The following is a 24068-nucleotide window of genomic DNA, read 5'->3' as shown; positions in this document are numbered from 1 at the left end:
TCCATGAGGCTCCCCCACAGAGCATCTGGGTCTCGGTCAAAGCTTAGTGTGCTTCCCTGCCTCCCTCCAGCCCCTGCCTCTGCCCGTACAGACCCTTAGGAGCGCCTTCTGCTCCTCTGGGCGAGGTCCAGGGGCGGCCTCTTCCTCCTGGTCTCGCCTCCATTGAACCCGGGACCCAGACAGAGCGCCAGGGACCAGGTGGCGCTTCCCGCTGGCGCCGCTAGGTGGCGCCGCCCTAACGAAGATGGGGATGGACCGGCAGATTTGCGCAGCGCAGCCGACAGCCGGTGCGTCGTCGTCGTCAACGCCTCCTATGTGGCCGCAGCCATCAGGGTCCTCAAACCTCAGGTCCCCATGCGCCCGATCCCGGCCCAAGCTCTCCTCAAGGCTCCAGGCTCGCCCTGGGACTCAGGGCACACCTCCTAGGGCTCTGTCCACCAACCTTTGCTATTGGTGCCTGGGCAGTTCCTCTGGTCCCACCAGCTTCCCCAAGGCCATATCTTCTCTGGAGCAGGTGACCCTGCTTCTGGGGGCTCAGTGCAGAGTGGATAAATAGGAAACTTGGTGCGGAGGAAACTGAGCGTCTGGGTTGGGGCCAGCCCCTCAGGCAGGTCCTTTTCCTCCGTCTGAGTTTATCTAACTCTTCAGTGGGATTGATCCCGGCCAGTAGAGTAAACGAGGTTGGCACAGATGAGTCCTGGCATGAGGCATGGCACAGGCTGGGTGCTCAGTTAGCAGCAGTGGCTCAGTTCCCCCTTACATCTCCCAGTGATCATACCTGACCTGTCTTTGCCTTCACCCAGAAAACCAGAACAGAGAATAGACATAAACCAAGGTTTTACAAAAAGGGGGAAAAAGGAAAACCAAAGGGGATGAATTTAAAACACACATACTCACTCAAGAGGCTGGGAAAAGTGAGATTCTAGAATATAGCTAGAGGAGGTGACTGCTGGGAGTGCCTTGTGCTGGGCCCTAAGCCTCTGTCCGACCCCCACCCCTCCACCCCCACCACACCACATCATCCAGTTTGTGTAACCAAGAAAGCTCTGCCGTCAACCCGCCAGGACTAGTGGCTCTGACCACCTACAGGTACACGGGGCTGGTTCAGGCCAGGCCAGCCCCTCCGTCCCCAGGAGGCCAGAACTCCACTAACACTGTACTCTTCACATCTCAGGCTGAGATTCTCTGAGTGTTCTGGAAATTGCCCCCCAAGATGGCATCATATGGGATTCCCCTGGCAGTCCAGTGGTTAAGACTCTAAGCATCCACTCTAGTGGGTATTTGTTCGATCCCCGGTTGAGAACTAAAATCCCACATGCCTTGAGGTGCAGCAAAAAAAAATAATAATAAATCAACAGCTTCATGGAACCAGCCCTGGACTGCGGGTTGAAGTAGTTTCTGACCCTCTTCTGCCCCGACCGTGGGTAACCCTGGGCCCTTCTTTGAGTTTCATCAAAACAACAGGGTAGGGTGGGTGGACTCTGAGCAGCCCTGTGCTGGAGGCAGCTCACTGCCCCCCGCCCCCCACCCCAACTCTAGAGAGAGGCTGTACCCTTGGCCACAGCAGGAGAATCCCACCATGGAAAGCAGCAAGCACTATGCTTCTTCCTCTTTCTTTCCTTCTTTCTCTCCATCTCTTTTTAGAGCCAGTTGTTAATCATTTATCTTCAAGGCTAGGGTATGTGTGTATGTGCTAAGTCTCTTCAGTCGTGTCCAACTCTTTGCAGCCCCATGGACTGTAGCCCGCCAGGCTCCTCTGTCCATGGGATTCTCCAGGCAAGAGTACTGGAGTGGGTTGCCCTGCCCTCCTCCAGGGGATCTTCCCGACCCTAGGATGGAACCTGTGTCTCCTGTGACTCCTGCGTTGGCAGGCAGGTTCTTTACCACTAGCGCCACCTGGGAAGCAGGGACATAACTCCTCCTCTACCAATAGGACTGGCCCGCCCAGGAAGGCAGCCAACAGCTCCCAGCAGTGGACCTGGGTCCTCTGGTGCCCCGGGGCCTGCCAGCCACACAGAACAAGGACACAGCTTCTGTTCTGTCACTTGTTTGATTTCCTCTTTTGGGAGCACGGGAAACCGAGCTGATCCCTCCACCTTAACTTGCCACATGCCTTGAGTTTGTCTGGTCCCACATGTCCCTGGAGGAGAAAATATGTTTAACAGAGCCACCTCTAGTCCTCACGGGGACCATCAAAAATCTCAGAAAAACGGTTTCTGAGGTTCGATGCAGTGGAGAGGGTGGGTCGCCTAGGGCACCCAAGTCACCGAGTGTCCGCTCACTCTGCTCCGAGGGACGGCAGAGAGATCAATCAGAGAGCTTAGAAGGCAGAGCTCTCACAAATTCAGGCAGCCCCAGCATGCAGTTGGCCTAATTTGGACACAGGCTCAGGTAAACCTGGCCTTCGAACACCCTAAGGGGGAAAAAAAAAAAAGAAAAAGAAAGGCTTTACTAAGCTATAAGGATTGCCACGGAGATGCTTAACCTGCTCAAGGAAAATGATCACTTTCAAACACTTTCAAGGCAGGGGGTTTAAGCACACCCCAGACTGATAGCCTGATTATGACCGCCCTTTGTTCCTAGAGATTGACAGCCTCCTTAGCTTTACCCAGAAGGCAGAATTGCTGTTCCTGCTGAGTGTTAATAAAACTCCCTTTTGAGAATATGCAGCCATCCATTCGGCCAGCCAGCTTTGCTCTTTTGCATTTAGCAGCATTTCTTGAATGACAGCTGGGGCCCAGTCCTGAAGAGTCCACACACTCAGACACTTTCTGGGTCACACTGGCCTTGCCACCACCGCCCCAGTTAGGGGACCTGACTGCATCGGACCACAGGCACCCCCAGGTACGCAGGCTCTGTAGCTGGCTTCCCGCCCTGGTCTTACTCCCCGCACGATCGATGTTGGCTTCATGGGTGTTGACTGGTCCTGCTCACGCCTCCAGAAAGTGGCTGGCAGGGGGGACCCGGGGGTAGAAAGCCAGTAAATGCCTGCTCTGGATAAGTTCACTGGCTTTTCATTCTGTTTCAGCCACTGAACTCGCTTTACACGTGAAATCACAGGCAGGACCCTGGGACGTAAAACATCTGAGCACCAGGGAAGCCCTGAGACCACGACAGTCCAGCTAAAGTGTGAGCCGCCAGCTGCCCCTCTTCCTGGACCTCCTCTGAATCTTTCAGCTTTAGTGACTTTGATTTCCACGGAGACCTGATCTTCCCCTTCATCTGGGAACCCAGGTTTGCAAGTCACTCCAACACAGGGAATTAAAGAAAAAAAAAAACGCAGGAAGCTGGAGGTGACAACATCAACCCCCCACAACAGGGCTTCCTCATCTTCCTGAAAGTGAAAGTTGCTCAGTCTTGTCCAGTTCTCTGCGATCCCATGAACTATAAAGTCCATGGAATTCTCCAGACCAGAATACTGGAGTGGGTAGCCTTTCCCTTCTCCAGGGGATCTTCCCAACCCAGGGATCAAATCCAGGTCTCCCTCATTCCAGGTGGATTCTTTACCAGCTGGGCCCCAAAGGAAGCCATCTTTCTGGGCTCCACCGTTATCTTGGTTTTTTGTTTGCTGAGTCACTAAGTCGTGTCCGACTCCTTTGCAACCTCCTCTGTCCATGAAATTTCCCAGGCAAGAGTACCGGAGGGGGGTGCCATTTCCTCCTCCAGGGCATCTCCCCAGACCAGGGATCGAACCCACGTCTCCTTCACTGGCAGGCAGATTCTTTACTGCTGAGCCACCAGGGACGCCCTCGCCTTTGTCTGCTTTCCCCCTATTTACTCTGTGGATACTCTCAGAAACCTCCAGACAGAGGAATTCTCTTGTTTCCTGGTTGCCGGCAGCTCTCTCCCCTCTACTGCTCCAGGTCACTGTAGCAATGATGTTTCTGGCACATGTGTGTGTGCATGCTAAGTCCCTTCAGTCGTCTCCGACTCTTCGTGACGCTATGGACTGGGGCTTCTCTGTCCATGGGATTCTCCAGGCAAGAATGCTAGAGTGGTTGCCATACCCACCTCCAGGGATCGAACCCGCACCCCTTATGTCTCCGGCATGGGCAGGTGGGTTCTTTAGTGCCTCCTGGGAAGCCTGTTTCTGGTACAGCCTCTGCCGAATCAGTGGGTGTTGAGCCCTGCCCCCTGCCCGCACCTGGGACAGACTAGGCCAGCCGCCTCCATGACGGCCCTAATGACAGCCCATCTCTCAGTGGTTCATTCGTCCAACATCAGCTACATGCCAGGCCCTGCACTGGGTAGCAGAGACCAGATGGGGCCCAGGTGAGACAAAGCAGCTTCCTCCATGGAGAGTGAGCGGGTGATGGGAAGGATGGAGGCAACTCCGGCCTGGAGTCCCGTGTGCATTCATGAGGGTAGGAGGGGAGCCTTTGGGGGCGCGTGGGGAAGAGCTGGACCCAATCTCGGTGTCAAGGACCCGTCCGGACTTTGCTGGGAAATGCCCCTGGCTCCCAAGGCGCTGTTGCCCTCATTTCCCAGAAGGGCTCCTCGTGGGGCTGAGAGGTGGAGAAAGAGCCTCGCATTATTGTGCACTTTTTCTTAAGTCTGTGATAAGCTCCTTCTATTAGACTATAGATCTCGTCCCATAAAATAGATTTGTGGACTTGAAGCCGGGGGAAGCCGCGTTGCTGAGCCACGGAAATGGCTCATTTCGGTCCCCCCCTCTTCCTTGAGTAACTGATGGTCATGAATTTTTCACCCAAATGTCGCCACTAAAGATGTCACCAGCCTCCCTCCCCTGGAGATTTTATGATCTGGCTCTAATGGGGTTGGGGTGGGGGCAGGGAGAGTAGGGGACGTCTATGTCCTGGAGCCGGAAGGACTCTGAATGTAGAGGGTTGGGGGTTGGGGGAGGAGTCGGGGGTTGGGGGAGGTGTCGGGGGACAGAGGCTGGGGTTTCAGCTCTGTTTATTGAGCAGTTACTGTGCGGCTGAGCAGAGCCAAGGACTTTCCTTTCACTAACTCGTCTCAGCTGACAGCCAGCTGGTGAGGGAGGTGGGCACACGGGCGGGCTGGGACTCAGAAAGACTGAGTAACTCACCCCAGGTCACGAAGCTTTTTAAAGTGGCATTGGGTGAGTATGAGGCTCCCAGTTCCCACCTCTGTCCGCCCCCACCACCCCAGTGCAAGACAGGGAAGAAGCGGGTCTGGAGGTAGGTACACTGAATGGTAGGCTAAGGGAAATAAGTCTTAAAAGCAAACACCAGAGCCTTTGGGGGCTGGAGAGGCCAGATCAGCATGGATGCGAAGCTTCCAGGGCAGGGACAGCTCTGGCCTCCGTTTTCACCCTGCCTGTGACAAGGAGCTCACCCCCTCCCAAGCCCACTCAGCCCATCTTACAGCTCTGACTGGAGGCCAAGTGGACTCAGCCCCTCTGTAACTCTGGCCTCTTCATCAAGCTGTTCTCCTGGGGATTCTTAAGGCCGTTGTCCGTTTTTCCCAGCTGGCTCTAGTGGTAGAGTTCACCTGCCAAGGCAGGAGACACCAGAGACGTGGGTTCCATCCCTGGGTTGGAAGATCCCCTGAGCTAGGAAATGGCCACCCACTCCAGTATTCTTGCCTGGAAAACTCCACGGACAGAGCAGCCTGGTGGTCTATGTAGTCCATGGGGCAGCAAAGAGTCAGACACAACTGAGCACAAGACAGTGGGCATCCAGCAATGCGACCCCACCAAGTGTCAGAGTCGGCCCCAGGGCTCCCAGAGTATCCTCGTGTCTGCCGTCTACTCAACACACAAGCCTGTGAGGCAGGAAGCCCAGGCCAGGATTACTGTCCCATTTTTCAGATGAGGACACTGAGGCCTCATATAAGGGTAGTGGCAGGGGCAGCTGGAAGAGCAGGGCTGTGTCCCCGCTGGGCACCGGGTAGCTGTGCCCAGTCCCCGCCTCCCTCTTCTCACCGCAGCTTCCCATCACCTGCTCAGAGCCAGCAGCAGCTGGACTCTGGCCTTGCTGTGGGTCCAGCCCTGACTCTGCTGAACCCTCTGAATCTGCTCTGCCAGGCCCCAGGCACCAGGTGGGAAATCATGGTTACCCAAGGAGGCCCACTGTAGGGGCAGGGGATGTCCCCAGTCTGTCCAGCCTGGTTCTGGTCCCCTTCCGCCCCTCCCGAGCAGAGCCTGTTTCCCCCTCTGAAAGATAAAGGAAGGGGCTCCTGATGAGATGAGACCCTCCTTCGCATCCTCTACAACCCAGGTACAGCCAAGGCATCACCCTTTACGACTTGTCGCCCACGAAGCTGCCAGGACCTGTGACTGGGGGTGGGGTTATGTCAGCTGGGCCGTGTGGCATGAGTCACTGTGAGATGTCTAAGAAGGAGGGACCACAGCCCTTCAGCTTTCCAGGACAAGTGGAGGTCCGGGCCTCAGCCACTCTGCACAGCCCCGTCCCCAGGGCAGAGGAGGCCCAGCCTGGGGGTCTCCATAGAGCCTGTGGGAGGGGCCAGCAAGGCTGAGTGAGGGGTGGGGACCACGGGGGAGAGGAGACCCACAGCACCATGCCCCCCGGGGGAACTAGAAAACGTCCAAGGATTGATTGACACTTTACAAGAATCAAACACTTTGCTTGTGGCAATCCAGGCTGCAGCCAGATTATTGCCCTATAAGTGAGTAAAGAAGCATGTTGACTGATTCACAACAAGGAGGAATCCAGCCCAAGACAAGTAAACAGGCGATTACAATGCAGCCCAAAAACTCTTAATAGGTGCGGAGGCTCAGAGCGCTTGCTGAACCAGTTACTAGCTCTGCCCAGGGCTAAGGAGATGGCCAGGAAGACTTCCTGGAAGAGAGGACAACTCAGCTAATAACCATTAGGGGTGCTTGTTTCACACCCTGGGGTGCGTCAGCTGTGTGGAGAAGAGAGGGGCTGGGGCAGTGGGGGAGGAAACAGGGCTGGGGGCGAGCTCCAGATTGCCTCAAAGCTGAGAGTCTGGGGACTTCCCTAGTGGGCCAGTGGTAAGAGTCTTCACTCTGAAAGCAGGGGGCCCAGGTTTGATCTCTGATCAGGGAGCTAGATCCCACATACTGCAACTTGAAAAAAAAAAATTCTGCATACCAGTACTAAGAACTGTTTTGTTTTGTTTTGTTTTGTTTTATTTTAAGCGTAGCGTTTTACCTTGAAAAATACATTTTCAAATTACTTATCACACTCATGAGTTGATAGATCCATGGGACAGAAAAGCAAGCCCAGAAACACACGCTAAAACACACTAGAGTTTAGCATGTGATAGAAGTGGCCTCTCACATCAGGATGTTAAAGATTAGAGTTTTAATAGATGGTGTCAGAATAAATGGGAAGCCATCTGGAGAGCAATAAAGCTGAATCTATTCCTCACCAGAACACCAGGAGAAACTCCAAGTGGACCCAAGATTTTGATGTAGAAATTAAAACCATTAAAGAATCAGAGGAAAACATGAGTGAATCCCTTTATAACTGTGGCGTGGGGAAAGTCTTCTAACCACTCAAAATCCTAAGGCCAGAAAAGAAAAGATGATGAGTTAAATAATAATTATGAATATTACAATGGGCTTCCCTGGTGATTCAAATGGTAAAGAATCTGCCTGCAATGTAGGAGACCTGAGTTCAATCCCTGGGTTGAGAAGAGCCCCTGGAGAAAGGAATGGCTACCCCTCCAAGTATTCTTGCCTGGAGAATCCCATGGACAGAGGAGCCCAGCAGGCTACAGTCCATGGGGTCACAGAGTTGGACACGATTGAATGACTAATACTTTCACTGGCATGAAGAAAGTCTTCTAACTCAAAACCCAAATGCCAGAAGAGAAAAAATAATGAACTAAATAATAATTATTAATATTATTATAATAGTAATACCAAACTTCTACATGATAAAGAACACCATAAGCAAAATCAAAGACAAACAGGGAGAAAATATTTGTGACTCACATCCTAGCCAAGGGGGCTTGTCTCCCTAATAGGTGAAGAGTTCCCGGAAAACAAGAAGAAAAAGACCAACAATCAAATAGACAAGTGGGCAGTAGATTTAAACGGAGTGTTCAAAGGAATTGAAATATACATGGCCGTTAAACGTATGAAGGGATAGCCCAGGCTCATTCAAGTGAAAAGAAACAGAGATTAAACTACACTGGGATACCATTTCTTACCTACCAGACAGGCAGAAATCCAAAAATATGACAACACAGCCTGTTGGTAAAGTTGTTGTGTTGGGAAATAGACACTGTCACACGTTGCTGGTTGGAATGCAAAATGATACAACCTGATGAGGGATGATTTAGTCACTTCTTGTCAAAGTTACAGATGTTTTCACCCTGTAACCCAACGACCCCACTTCTGGGAATTTACTCAACAGACACCTTGAACACGTGAGAAAAGAGGTATGGACAAGCCTATGGGTTGCAGCAAAACCCGCAACAACCCAAGTATCTATCGAAAAGGGCTAGAGAAAGAAGCAAGAGTACATCCACACAGTGGGGTGGGGGGAGGAAGGGGGACGGGGGAGGAAGAAGGAGAACGAGCAGGCAGCTGTCTATGTTCTGATATGCCCAGCCTCCAGCATATACTGTTAGGCAAAACACAAGAAGGAGAACAGCACATATGTGTGCGTGCTAAGTCGCTTCAGTCGTGCCCAGCTCTTTGTGACCCTGTGCACCGTAGCCCGCCAGGCCCCTCTGTCCATGGGATTCTCCAGGCAAGAACACTGGAGTGGGTTGCCGTGCCCTCCTGCAAGGGATCTTCCTGACCCAGGGATCGAACCAGCGTCTCTTACATCTCCTGCATTGGCAGGTGGGTTCTTTACCACTGGTGCCACCTGGGAAGCCCAGACCAGCAGAGATGAATGCAAATAATACTACTTTGTGCATGTACCTAAAGGAACACTGAAGGACACTTTAGAAAGTAAGTGCTTCTCTAGGAAGCAGGGGCTGGGACGTGGGTGGAAAGGGGGGCTTCTAATGAATGCTTTCTTATAAGGATTTCAGACCATGTGACTGTATTATACATGCAAACTTTGATAATGATGTTAAAGTGAATAACTTGCCAGATAAGTAAACATCAGTGTTGACTGTTATTTGTTTACCCCTAAGACCTAGGCCTGTAAGAACTGTCCCTCAGTTTGAGAAAAGGGCTGTCAGCAGTGGGTTCAGAGTAGGGTGGGCACATGGGGGCAAGAAAGCCCACAGCCCTGCCACCAGGGCTCAGGGCCAATGGACATCTGTCCAGCAAGGGAACCTGTGGCCAGAGTCCTGGGGGCGGCTCTGGACCAAGGCAGGACCTCTGCCAGCCCCAGCCCCCTCCAAATTCCCCTGGAGGCTGCTTTCTACTAAGGAGGATTCTCTGATTTGGGGAGAGAGAAGCCACTTGTGGCTCCAACGGTGAAGAATCTGCCTTCAATGCAGAATACCCGGGTCCAATCCCTGAGTCAGGAAGATCCCCTGGAGAAGGGAATGACAACCCACTCCAGTGTTCTTGCCTGGAGAATCCCGTGGACAGAAGAGCCTGGTGGGCTAGAGTCCATAGGATCACAGAGTCAGACACAACTGAAGCAACTTAGCACGCATGCACGCAAGCCCCTGCAGTGGGCTCAAATAAGCCCACTAGAGCCAGTTTCTGAGCCCAGGCTCCAGGGACTGGTCTGGCAGGACCCAGGGCCTCAGCACACATGCGTGCATGCTAAGCGGCTGATATGACAGCAGGTGGCCAGGGAAGCAGCTCTGGCGTTCAGTGGGCACCTGGTGGGTCCCTCTTCTTCCCTTTGCAAATGAAGACTTCCTGCCACAGACAAGGAATAGGTGGGGAAGGAGAGATTCCTATATAGCTTTCCACACCCTCTCCTACAGGAAGCCTTCCAGGGTCCATCAGAAAGGTGGAACACCTCTTCAGACCCCTTCTCCTGGGTGGGCTGCAACCTGTCCAGGGCCGGGACCCTGCATCCTGGCAGCACATCACCCCAGGAGCTTCCCCGTCAGCACATCTGACCTGGAGTACCCTGTCTTCACTGTCCTGGACTCAGCATGGGTGGGGCTCTGCTGTCCATATAAACACACCAGTAGGAACATTTTGCAAACTCTAAAGGGCTGTGCACCAATAATGTCTCTCCAGGGTAGGAGAGGGCGGAGAACAGAAGGCTGTCTGACTCGGTTCCCCTCCACAGGCCTGGGTTTTACTGCCCGATCTACGTGTCGTGTCTGCCTCCACCCCACCCGGTGGCTTGTACACACCTGTTCATGGAAGGTTGTAATTTTTCTGCATGAATCATGGGTAGAATCACACCCAAGTTACCGGCACTCTGCTCCTTAGGGCGAACTGGCCGGGCAGTCGCCTTTGTCTTCCAATTATGTTGTTTTTTATTGCTCTTTTAACTATAACAGAAACACCCAAAGAGGCAGGGAATGGAGGGCCATTAATGACATGGAAAAAGCCACGTGAAGCCACTAGGTGTGAGGCCCGTAGGAAGCTCTGTGTCTGAACAAGGCACTGGCCGTCTAGCTGGGTGTGAGGTTGTGTGGGGTAGTAGCTGGCACGTGTGCTCCGGCATCCTGCAGGTCCTGGTACTAACCAGCTGTGCGACCCTGGACAAGTCACCTCACCTCGCTGAGCTTCCATCTCCTTCTCTATAGAATGATATTGGGGATGGTGTGAAATGTCTGCTACTTTTAGACATTCCGCGCATTCCGAGTCCCCAACAGGCCCTGCTACTGTTCGTGCTTATAGTTTCATAGGCGTGTTTCTTCTCCCTCCAACTTTCTGTCATTTTCTCTAGCCCCTCGCAGACTGCCCTGCACACAGTAGGTCCACAGGACAGCAGAAAGAGCAAAGGGCTTTGGAGTCCATTTTTCATCCACTCCATAAATATTAACCAAACACCATGATGTGCCAGTTGCTGGGGGGTCTGAGACCCAATCCCTGCTCTCGAGGAGCTCACAGTCCAGCCAGAGAAGAGACCCAGAGCAATAACAGGTGAGACAAGGCAGGTGGCAATTACTGCCGTCAAGCCCAAGGGGTGCCCCTCCGCTTCCGGAGTGGGCCCAGGACTGGCTCGAGGGTGCCCAAAGGGTGATGCACGCCTGACTCTGTGCCCTGGAGGAAGAGTGGGAGGGAGCCAGGCAAGCAGGAGAGCCACGTCTCAGGCTGGGGAACAACTTGTGCAAAGGCCCAGACGTGAGACACGCTAGAGCAGGTCTGAGAAGACTGTACCAAGGAGGGGAGGACAGAAAGAGATGAGGTCCGAAGAATGACTAGACACGGGATCTGACTCTTCTCTTTCCACCCAGGCAGAGGCGTCTGAGCTCTATCTAGAGGACATCAGGGACCCCTGGAAGCAGGTAAAGTGTTCTAATGGGACTTCCCCAGTGGTCCAATGGTTTAGAATGCGCCTTCCAACCTGGATGGGATGCAGGTTCGATCCCTGGTTGGGGAACTAAGATCCCACATGCTGTGGGGCAATTAAGCCAGCACACCGCAACTAGTGAGCACATCCCCGCCCCCCACCTGCTGAAAAGGAGATCCAGTGCACTCAAAATAAAATAATTTTTTTTAAAGATGAAAAATAAATTGTTCTGTAGTTCTACTGTTAAGGGTCCGGGGAGGGCACGTGAACTACGAGGACAAGGGTGGAGGCAGACAGGTCAGAGGCCGCGGCAGTGATCCAGGCAAAAGATGGAGGGGCCTGAATCTGGGATAATTTGGAAACTCCTTGGCCACCTACCAGGCAAGACCCTGGGCAAGGGATTTCTACTCCTGGGCCACCGTCCCTCACTCCTAAATCTCAGTAGCAATGCCGAGTTCTCAAGGCAGCAAGATTAAAGAGGGATTAAAAGAGAGCATAATACACTGATATAAATATATTATTCTCTTTTCCTTTCAGTTGTGTCCGATTCTTTGCAACCTTATGGACGGTAGCCTGCCAGGCTCCTCTGGCCACAGAATTCTCCAGGCAAGAATACTGGAGTGGGTTGCCATGCCCTCCTCCAGGGGATCCCCCTGACCCAGGTATGGAACCTCCTGCATTGAAAGCAGATTCTTTACCATCTGAGCCACCAGGGGAGCCCACACTGATACAAATCCATAATTGGACAAATAAATAAAGGAGGGAGAAAGGATCACTCTTCCATCCACTAGAATGGCAATGCTGTAAAACGGAAGAAGGAAATAGAAAAGGACCACGTGGCAAACACCCCAGGAACAATGGCTGCAAATGGTATGTACCAAAGGATGCTGAAATTAATGGACAAAAGTCTGAGGAGAAACAGGAAGTGCCTCATTTCAAAGACTCACTCCTCAGATGTATTAATCAACAAGGGAAAGACAATGACTGTAACCTTAGAGGGAGGAACCTGGCCGACACAGCGTAACCAAATGGTCAAGGCTGCCGAGCAGAGGAGATGTCGGCACACCGAGGCAGGCCTCCACGTTGAGCCGAGGTCTGGGGTCAGCAGCCCCCTGGCTGCCCCTTGGCTGGCCAGCAGAGCCAAAGTGCCCTCCTACATTCAGCCAGCACCTGCTGCGAGAGCCCTCCTGTCCGAGTTCAGCATCGCCTTGGCCCCGCAGTCCCCTCTGGCAGAGGCACCCACAGGTCTTAACATTCTACATACACGTTAACCCTGTGAGTCACGTGCTCTCAGAGTCCCTAACGCCCATGGAGAAACTGAAGCTCAGAGAGGGGAAGGCATTCACTCAGCATCACACAGCAAGTGGAGCCCAGGAAGGACTGTCCGGCCGCCCCAGGCCAACTGCTCCAGGCTGGGTCCCTAACTGCACCACACCTCTTCCTCAGGAGCCTGGAGGCTGAAGGGAGGTGTTGGCAGAAAGCTGCCCTGGCGCTCTCTCGGCCAACAGGGGCGGGACTGACAGCCCGAGCCAGGCTGGGGCCGTGAAGCCTGAAGATGGCAGCATTTTCATCTCCAGGGTGCCTGGGGCCTCAGTCCAGGGAGAAATGCATTCTCACTATGGTGTGAATGACTGATAGCTAGTCCTTGCCTCAGTGGGAGAGAGCATATGGGGTTATACGGGTTCCAGAAGCAGGAGAAACAGAAGGTGCTAAACATGGAGACTATGAACCTGACCCCTGCCCAGGTGCATCCTCCTGGGAGTTACAAGCCCTTGAGGGCTGAACTCATCAGCTGCAGGCTCTTTCACTTCATTCTCCACTTCAGCAGCAGATATGGGAACTCAGCCTCTGGCCCACCTCTCACTCATGCTGGGGTGCCTTCCACAGCTGGTGGCTATGCCAATTCTCTGGCTTGGATGCCACCAGGGACAGGCCTTACGCTTATCAGGGGAGTTCGTTATTTAACCACAGTTACTAGAAAGTTCCTTTGAGGGGTTGGACCCTGGCACTCTTGCCCCTCCACAAGCAGCCCCTTTAGTTAAAATATGGTTTTCTGAAGGCTACTGTGAGGCGGGAATGTGGAAGACGGTGTGATGGGAACCCGGGCCTCAGAGTCCAGAGTTAGATTCAAGATGAGGCTTCGTCCCCAGACTGGGTGGGGTGGGGGACAGCGGTCAAGATAATACCTCTCGAGACACGCTCTGAGTGAAGCAGAGCCCGTATGCCCAGCTCCCGTGGGCCCTGACGTGGACTCCCTGCTAGGACGGCCCCCCGAATAGTCCCACCCCTGCAGTGACTATGGGACTCAGGGATAAAAATTTTTTAGAAGGGTGAAGTCAGACAGAGAAAGATAAATATCCTATGATATCATGCATATGCGGGGTCTAATTTTTAAAAAATGATACAAATGGACTGATTTACAAAACAGAAACAGACTTCCAGATACTGAAAACAAATTTTTGGCTGCCAAAGGGGAAAAAATGCTGGGGAGGGATAAATCAAGAGCTTGGGATTAACATATACAAACTACTATATATAAGAGGGGCTTCCTCAGTGGCTCAGTGGTAAAGAATCTGCCTGCAATGCAGAAGATGTGGGTTCAATCCCTGGGTCAGAAAGATCCCCTGGAGGAGGGCATGGCAACCCACTCCAGTATTCTTGCCTGGAGAATCCCATGGACAGACGAGCCTGGCGGGCTGCAGTCCATGAGGTCACAAAGAGTCGGATACAACTGAAGTAACTGAGCATACACACGTATAAGATAGATAACCAACAAGAACCTACTGGATAGCACAGGGGACTCTACTCAATATTCTATGAGAACTCATATGAGAAAGGAAGCTGAAAAGGAATGAGGACATGCGTATGTAGAACTGAACCACTTTGCTGCACACCTCAAACTAACACAACATGGTAAGTCAATCAAATTCCAATACAATTTTTTAAAAAAATAAATGAATAGAACTTTTTAATGTAGGGATTTCCCTGTCGATCCAGTGGTTAAGACCAGGCACTTTCACTGAAGGGGGCATGGGAACTAAGATCCTAAGATCCTGAGGTGGTGCAGCCAAAAACAATTAAAAAAAATTTTTTTTTTCAAAAGGGACAAAAGAAGCCAGCCTCTCCTCCTCCTCCTCCTGTCTGTCTGTTTGTGCCCACATTCCTCCAAGGCTGACCTATCCCCGCCCTGTTCTCCCAGGGACACTAGGCCGGCCGCATCCTCCCACCCAGGCCTCCCTCTGCCTCCATCCAGGCCCCCCCGCCCCCTGCGCAAGGCTGCAAACGCTTCTGAGGGCTGGAACATCTGGCTAATGACGGGGAAAGTGCTGAGACGACAGGTTATTTCAACACTGCCATCATCCGTTGGGTATTTCAACACTCAGTGCTTGTGCAAGAGACATAATGGGACCTGTCATAAACTCACGCCGTCTCAAAGCTCGGGCACGTCGCGGCGGGGCCGCCTGCAGTTGCTGGGGCTTCGAGATAGGCGCTGTCTTGGGGCCGGCAGCCTCCTTAGGGTTATTTTGGCTCCACTGCGCAAGGCCCCGGAGAGAAATCTCAAGGTGTCAGAGAAAACCCAGAGCAATTACCTCTCGGGGTAATTAGATGGTGGCTGAGATAGACCGCCGCCTTCCTGCCTTCCCTCCTTCCCTCCTCCTGCCTGCCAGGGACAGGGAGGGGGAGCAGGACGGGAGGACCAGCCTGTCCCATCCCACCCGGCCACCCCCACCTCCCCCAGCCCCCTGCAGGGAGGAGGCTGCAGATGACATCATGGAAGCAGCAGCTGTGAATCACTGCCCTGACCACGTTCCCACTTCCCTGGGGGAGGGCAGGCGTAGAGGACCCACAGCTCAACGCCCCCCAGCTGCACTCCCCTTCCCACCGAAGAGCTGCGGGGAGGTTCTGGGACCCCCTACTCCCAGCCTCTCTGCAGCAGACCAGAGTCACAGCTCGGAATCCCTGATTCAGCTCAGCCCCCCCATCTGAGATTTCATCTAGCTCCCGACACCCCCACCCTGGCCTTAGGAAGCCAAGTGGAGGGTGGAGGTGGCATAGAGCCAGCTGCAACAGGGAGGTGAGGTCCAGAGGAGGGGCACTGCCAGCCAACACACCTGGGATTCAAGCAATGCTGAGCCCCCCCATCTACCCATCCCCAGCTCTCATGGGGTGAATCAGAGTCACTCCCTTGAGCTGGCAAAGTCACAGGGGTGAGTGATCAGAGACCCCAGCCCGCCAAAGCCAACTGGTGCCCAGGCCGAGCTCCTCCAGGCTGAGAGCTGGCCCCCACTCTCCTCCCGAGCCTCCACCCCCATGCCTACCCTGTCCCAGACACACACATCTCCAAAGTGTTCACAGGAAAGGGTCTGGGTGGGGAGCTGCAGGGACCCCGGGGATGACAGGCCGGGATGGAAGCTGAGGAGTCGCAGCCCTAGAGATGAGGGGGCAGGAGGGGCGGGATGAGGACGCCAGGGAGAAGGGTGAGTGGGGAGAAAGGCACGCAGCCTGGGCCACGCTGTGGGCCAGGCGGGGAGTGCGCAGACCCAGATGTGGCCAGGCCTCAGGCAGGGCAGGCGCAGGGGTGGGGATTTCTTTGAATGGGCGCTGGGGAGCCAGAGAAGGTCTTTGACCACCAGAGTTCCCAGGGCATAACGGTGCCCTGAGCCCCTTCTGAAGCTCCATCTGGCAGCCGAAAGAGCAGGTGAAGAATTCCAGGGGAGGGTAGAGGGAGGCAGGAGGCCAGAGCATGACCAGGAAGCTGGACAACAACCAGACGAGGGGCAAAGGCAGGATGCAGGGCGTTGGGGAGAGAAGCACAGAGCTGTGTGGGCTGGAGGACGTTTTGGTGGGGGCTGGGGAGGGCAGGAATCCCAGGATCAGGTTCTATGCTAGGAACGCTGGGTTGAGGAGGGGCCCCTCCTAGAAACGGGCCACGGAGGTGGGAGGGGCTCACATGGGACTTGGGGATCTTTGTGGATATCAACCCCCATGGGACCCTAGCTGGTGCCATGCTCTCCACCAGCAGGGACACTCAATTGTTGGCCTTGATCAGACTTTTGGAGCTCATCAGGTATTCCCCAAGGGACACACCAACACAGAAAAGGGTTCTATAACGTTATTGGCTTCTGGTTCAGGACCCAAACCCCTTCCTCCCCACAACAGCCTTCTCTCCCTGGATCCCACCCCCTGGCCCATCTCCTCTTTTTCCAGATTCACTTCCCTTAGCCTCTCGTAGGCCCCTTCAGCCTCTCACTGAAGGACCCCCTCTCCCCCACCCGGTAGGGTCTTCAGAGCAGCCCTCCCCAGCCTGCAGCCCCCTCAGCTGACTCCACAGGACCCACACACACAGCGCATGCCAGGCCCTTCACTATGCAGTCCGTGGCTCGGCCCCCACCCCACCTGCTCCCCCCAGGCGGGGTCCCACTGCAGCTTCCCACAGCCGAATCCCCACAGGAAGTGTGGCTGCCTTGCCCTCAACCAGACAGCCGCTAGTCCTGGGGCAGGGAGCTGTCAGCAGAGCTGTCACGGCCCCTCTGCCAGAGGCTGATTTCCAAGTGTTGTCTTTATAGGAGAGCTTTACCACCTCCAGACAGGCAGCGGCTGGGCAGGGCCACAGTTTCCTCTGACTGGCACCTGGGTCAAGTTGATATTCACACCTGTCTTATGTGCTGGGGGCTTTCACCAGCCCCTTGTACAGGTGAGGGACATGCCTCTCCCAAGTGGCAGGGCCCAATCCAGACATCCCTGCTCTCTGGTGCCTGGGATGCCCTTGACCACAGTCCAGTAGCTTCGAAATGGGTGTGACCCTGGCCTTGGAAGTGCCAGTCCCAGGTCTGCCCTTGATTTTTGTGCCATTGTCTTGGGGAGACATTTACCATCATGGGATTTCCTTTTTTAAAATTTATGCGTGTGTGTTAGTCACTCAGTCGTGTCTGACTCTTTGTGACTCCATGGACTGTAACCCGCTAGGTTCCTCTGTCCATGGAATTCTCCAGGCAAGAACACTGGAGTGGGTTGCCATTCCGTTCTCCAGGGGATCTTCCTGACCCAGGGATTGAACCCAGGTTTCTTGCATTGCAAGTGGATTCTTCACCGTCTGAGCCACCAGGGAGGACTTATTTTTATTTTACATTTTTCCAACCTCTTATTAAAAAACACATCTTAAAGTTAATGACTAGCTTATGTTTTGCTTTATATTTTGTTGTTGTTGTTGGGTAGCTAAGTCATGTCTGACTCTTTGTGACCCCATGGACTGTAGCCCTCCAGGCTCCTCTTTCTATGGGATTCTCCAGGCAAGAGTACTGGAGTGTGTTGCCATCTCCTTCTCCACCATCACAGGATTCCTGCCTCCTCCTCTGCAAAGGAGGCAGGGGCTTCCACCTCTCTGTTGAGGACGTGGCATCATGACGTGGTGGAGGCAGGCTCTTGAGCACAGGCTGGTCACTGGTCTGTCAGCTCTGCCTGAAAGCTAGCCCTCCTCACTGTCCTGGGCCTTGTTTTCTCGTCTGTAAATGGGGTATGACACCCTCTCTCTCATTCAGAGCCCAGGGTGGGGTGCACACAGGGTTCTGGGGGATTCTTTCAGTGATGATCAAGGTTCTAGAACCATCTACAGTGCCTTGGCAAATCATCTCCCCAGGGCACAGCTCAGCAGTTCTGAGGCTGGACCACCAACCCCTTGCGGCAAACAGGTCCGAGGTCTCAGTTAAGCCACAGCCACAAACCCAGAAATGAGCCCCTTCCCCAGGGGCCCTCAGGGAGCTGCCAGAGCCAGGCCCCGGGACTCTGTGGGGACTGGACACCCCTGAGGCTGGGCAACTGCCCGGGGGGCACCGCAAGCCCCTACCCACCCAGTGGGTGCAGAGCAACTCTCCCCTTCAGCCCACCGCTCCTCCTCTCCCCATATCCCCACCTGCCCCCCACCCCAGGGATGCTCCCACCCAGGAGCTCTTCTTTGCCCTGGATGCGTCCCTCTCATTGTAAGGCACATTCAAGGGATTTGAGACTGAACCCACAACAGGATAGCCAAACACGGAGGGAGGCAAAAGCGCAAGCTACTCAGGATGGGGCGCGAAGGAGGAGGAGCCAGCCCCACACTGGCGGGGACAGTGGCTCAGAGGATCGGCGGCATCTCCTAGTCCAGGAGAAATGGCCTCTGGGGTCAGAGGTCCCTGCTCCCCCCTGCTCTAGAAAACACTCTCAGCCCACAGAGGGGTGGCCTCCAGGGTGAGGGGAGGCCCCCAGCCCTGTCCGAACAGGGTGCTGCAGGAGGCCCCGGAGGGCGCCCCGTGGCCCTGATCCCCTCAGGCGCTGGAGCGGCCTGGCCACCTGGCAGCCTGCTCACCCAGGGGCGGCCGGGACACTGGCAGCGCAGGCCCCGGGCCTCGCGTGGCCGCCTCCCCCACAGCTCTGCCGGATGGCACCGTCTCCTAATGCATCTGCCTGTTTACATTCCCCCAACGAAAAGCAGCTTTGTTTATGGAAAAGAGCTATTTTAGTTCCACGTTTTCTCTCTCAACTCCTCCAGCTCGCAGGCAGAGTGGCTGCTGCTCTCTTGAGGAGCTGAGACGGGGATGGAGCCCATCTCCTCGCCCGGGGAAGGTGCTTCAGGCTCCTACGTGGGAGACCCAAGACTGGGCACCAGGGCGCAGGGCTGTCTCCTCCCAGCATGTCTCCAGGAAAAGCACCAAGGTCCTACACAGGTCAGGCAAGTCTCCCCCAGGAGTAGGAGGACAGTGGTCCCCCCAAGCCGGCGACTTGGGGCACCACTCCCCTCAATGCACCCCCCGGCCACCTTGGGCTTCTCAATGAGGAGCTCAAGTTGAGGAGGCTCCTCCCCCTGCCGGGTGAATAATGTTATCCCCATTATACAGATGAGAAACTGAGGCTCCCAGAAGTGAAGTGGCCTCTCTGATGTCACAAAGCTAGAGACACCCGGGGGCTTAACTCCAGATCTCACGCCTGTTCCTCACCGTGCCATCCTGGGATGGGAGGAGATACGCCTATCTAATGGGAAGGAGTTGGGTGGGAGTCCATCATTACAGCCGCTTCTGTAAAAATCCACGGTAAACATTTCCTGCCAGGCTCCGGAAACAGCGAACACAGCGTGAGTGGGAATAATCAAATTCAACCACATGGGTGCTTCTCCAGAGGGAACCTGCTATTTTCCAGATGGGAACCCCAAAGATCGGAAGGGGTAGGAGGGATCAAGCGATGACATTCCTCCGAGAAATAACAAGGGGTGGGCTCCCTTAGCCCAGTGCACCTGCCTCCCCAGGCAGGAGAAGGGGTGCTGGGCAAAAGCAGAGGGGCCTGCCCAGTGCTCTCCATGACCCCCTGTTGGATGCCTCTCCCACCCTCCCTTCCTCCATCCACGGCCCTGATCCCTTCCTCTGTGGGATTTGCGGTTTCTGGTGCACACACATCCCCTGGATTGCCAAGGCAGGTCAACAGTGGTCACCATGACAACAAAGAAAAAGAAAGGTTGATGGAAATGGGACACAGGAGCTGTCATTGATGACTAGCCAATGGATGAATGAGCCAAAGGCCAAATGGAAGATGAGGAAGCAGATGGCCCAAGGCAGGCCATTGGATTGGGCTGTGATGTTAGTTCTTGGATTGTGCCAGATAGCAGGGTTTCCTTGCCAGTCAGAGCCTCTCCCTCAGTGTCAAAGAGTGCCCATCCCTCATTCCTTTGCCTGCCCAATGCTGCTGAATGTGCCTCCTATGTCTGGGGAGTCTCCCACCTTCTGATTGTCCATCTTCTTTCACAAACACCAGCCATCTTCCAGCCTCCCTTGCAGCTAGGGTGTAATCATGTGATGTAGGATCCAGCAGTCACACACCTACTAGACGCAGGGTGGGAGAGGGTGATCCAGGAGGCAGATTCCCTCCAGGCTAACTGGAGAGAGGTGGATTCCCGTGTCATTTCCAGGGGGCAGAGCTGTGACTGGTGTGGGAGCCCATGGGGGGCCTGGCTCCCATCTGCACTGGGATCCTAGGGATCTTGTTTTCCAGAGGAGTCTGGGCTACAAGGAGATCTTGGCTAAATTCTTTGTGTGCCTCCTCCAGCTCAAGTTGGCTTCTGGGTCTGAAATTCCAGACTCGCAGTGATGGAGTAAATGCCTCAGGAAGTCTCATACAGGTCTGGCCTTCTGTGGGGCAGCAGCTGGGGTGGGAGGGAACAGAGGTCAGCGGGTTGGGCCCTCCCTGGCTTGTGAGGGACCAGGACAGGCATCTGAGTGGCAGGGTACCCTGGGATCCTGAGGCCAGCCCCTGGTTATGGGTGTGGCTTTCCCTTCCATGCCTCTGCCTCCCTCCCCCCACCCCCACCTCCACTAACTCCTTCTCCTCATCCTTTAAGACTTAGCTTTTCATCATCTCTTTCAGGAAGGTTCCAGCCCCACCCCTTCAGGGCCAGGTGCCTCCATGGTGCTCCCAGGTCACAGGAGCTGCCAACACCCTTCCATACCATATGGTAACTGCCCATCACCATGTCTCTCTACTAGATGGTGACCTCTTGGGGGCAGGGGTCATGTCTGGTCCTCCCTGAGCAGTTGCACCAAGCATAGTCCTGGCAGTTAGGAGCCAATCAGGGAATGTTTGCTGAAAGAATGAGTGGCAGTGAGCGCGCTCACCCTCAGGAGAAGCCAGCAGTCTCTGGGCTCCAGAGAGGAGTGATGGCAGGGTGGCCTTGGGGCTTGCTGACCACACCTACGCTGGCCAGAACCGCCCCTACTCAAGCCAGGCTCAGCTTGTGCCTGTGCAAAGGGGGTCTCTAGGGTGGGGCCACGCCTGCCACTTCATCCCCTGTGGATTTCTCAGCAAATCCAGTGGGGGGAAAAATTCCCAGGAAATAAATCTGGAGCCACCGACTGGGTTCAAGGCCCCCGTTCTACCACACTGATCTGAACTTGGACATTTCAACCTCTCTGTTTGCTTGCCAGGAACATTTGTCAAGCAGATGCCCAGGCAGGAGGCAGCAGTAGAGGTTCCCTGAGCGCACTGAGTAGAAGTCAAGTGCATCTCTTTGGAATCACTTGTTCCCCCAGACACGCAGGCAGGGTAAGCTCCCCAGAAGCTCTTGGAGGGAACCAGTGTCCACCGCCGGTTGGGCTGCAAGAGTCAAAGCGTGAGGGGTCTCTGCTCCTCCATGCAGTGCCCACCAGAGACCCACGCGCTGGTGTTGCCAGCTGGAGTCAGGAGGCCATGCTGACCCCTGCAAGGCTACACCAGAATGATCCACAGCCCCTGGATGGCGGAGGAAAGGGAACTCCTTTCCAAGATTGCTGTGGAGTCTTGGGTTGGGGACAAGACTGGTCACACCTCGGTTGTCCTTGACCCGGAGCCCTGCTTCTACTGAACATCAGTTTGGAGATGGTCTCGGCTCCTTGCTCAAGATGCCTTAGTCCTCCACCACTGCCGCCCCGATGCGGAAATCCTTTTCCTTAGCTTCTATCCCCAGTCCCACTCATACCAGGCATCTGTGTGGGTAGTAGGTTTACTGACGGTTGGAGAGGCAGAGGCATCTGCTTTGTAATTATAGGAGCCTGTTAAAATCCCTCCCCCTAGATGTCTGTCTGCCATCTCTGCCCTGCCATTCCCCTTTCCCCCTCCTCCTCCCACCCCTCAAATCCTGCCTCCTGTCAAAGCACAACAGCCCAGCCCCCGTGGTCCTGTTCTCTAGAGAGTCCAATCAATTTTCTGAAGCAGGAGGATTCACTTCTCAAAATGATGGGGGTTTTTACCCCACTGCCCTGATACCAGATTCATCAACACAGAGACACAGTAGTTCCTGACACTTCCTGCTTTAGGGGCATCCAGAATTGAATGGAGCACTGACCCAGACATCAAGGAGTCCTGAGATCGGGGAAGCCCCTCAGAAGACCTCCCAGGCAGAGCAGATGGGAGATGCTTGGAAAAGGGACCCTCAGTAACCCAGGGAGGATGCATGAGGGCAGCTCCCTCTACTTGGAGGAGCCACAAAGCTTCAAGGAGGTGACGGGAATTTCAGCCTTGAAACTTTCACTGGGGAGGAGGCAGCAGAAACAGAATCCTCTGTCAAGTCCCAGCTCAGTCTTTGTGTCTGCCTCTGTCATCAGACTGGGAGCTCCTGGAAGGTGATCTCCTGTTAAGGGCCAAGTCTCACTACTTCTCAGGAGGCAAAAAGGGAGGAAGATGTGTAGGGGTGGGACCTGCCGTAACAGCCAAGCATGACAGGCAGCCCCACCCTGTGTGCTCCTGAGCTCCAGACCTGATGCTCCAGGCGGGCTGGAGCCAGATCTCAAGCCTGGTGACAGTCTGGCTAAAGGAACTCCCTCCTTAGGCCAACGGACAGTAAAGGAGTTTTAAAAGCAGAATTTTGCTGTGGTTTGTGTTAACTTTTCATTTTGAGATATTTCAGACTCCAAAAAGTTGCAAATATAGTATGAAGAATTCCCATATAGTCTATCCAAGTTCTCTAAATATTAAAATCTTACACAATACGATGATCAAAATCAGGAAACACTATGACCTAATCAAAACCCTTACTTGGATTTCCCAGGTGGTCCCACTCTTGTTAACACTTTTTTCTGATCCAAGATTCAATGCAGGATCACTTTGCCTTGAGTCGCCATGAGCCCTTAGTCTCCTTGAATCAGAAACAGTTTTTCATCATTGTCTTTCATGACCCTAACACGTGTAAGCAGTACCAGCTGCTTGTTTTCTAGAATGCCTCTCTGTTGGCATTTTCTGATGCTTCTTCACCATTAATTTCAGGGTAGGCATTTCTGGTAAAGATGCCACAAAAAGCAGGGTGTATCTTTGTCGCTACATCATACCGGGGGGCATGTGATGTGTTTGTCTCTGATACTGTGGATATTAATTTTGACTTCTTGATCAAGTTGTCTGCCAAGTTTCTCCAGTGTAAAGCTGCTATTTTTCCCTTTTGCTATTAATAAGTGTCCAGTGGGGAGGCTACTTTTAAGACTCTAAATATCCTGTTTCTCATACACTTTTTTTGTCCATCAATTTTAACATCCATTCATGATTCTTGCCAGAAACAAAATAGGAAAAGGAGTACGTCAAGGCTGTATATTGTCACCCTGCTTATTTAACTTCTATGCAGAGTACATCATGAGAAATGCTGGACTGGAAGAAGCACAAGCTGGAATCAAGATTGCCGGGAGAAATATCAATAACCTCAGATATGCAGATGACACCACCCTTATGGCAGAAAGTGAAGAGGAGCCAGAAAGCCTCTTGATGAAAGTGAAAGAGGAGAGTGAAAAAGTTGGCTTAAAAGCTCAACATTCAGAAAACGAAGATCATGGCATCTGGTCCCATCACTTCATGGGAAATAGATGGGGAAACAGTAGAAACAGTGTCAGACTTTATTTTGGGGGGCTCCAAAATCACTGCAGATGGTGATTGCAGCCATGAAATTAAGAGACGCTTACTCCTTGGAAGAAAAGTTATGACCAACCTAGATAGTATATTCAAAAGCAGAGACATTACTTTGCCGACTAAGGTCCGTCTAGTCAAGGCTATGGTTTTTCCTGTGGTCATGTATGGATGTGAGAGTTGGACTGTGAAGAAGGCTGAGCACTGAAGAATTGATGCGTTTGAACTGTGGTGTTGGAGAAGACTCTTGAGTCCCTTGGACTGCAAGGACATCCAACCAGTCCATTCTAAAGGGGATCAGCCCTGGGATTTCTTTGGAAGGACTGATGCTAAAGCTGAAACTCCAGTACTTTGGCCACCTCATGCGAAGAGTTGACT

The sequence above is a fragment of the Capra hircus genome, chromosome 25 (genome assembly GCF_001704415.2).
Source record: "Capra hircus breed San Clemente chromosome 25, ASM170441v1, whole genome shotgun sequence".
NCBI classification, from domain to species: Eukaryota; Metazoa; Chordata; class Mammalia; order Artiodactyla; family Bovidae; genus Capra; species Capra hircus.
This window is presented reverse-complemented; position numbering follows the sequence as displayed.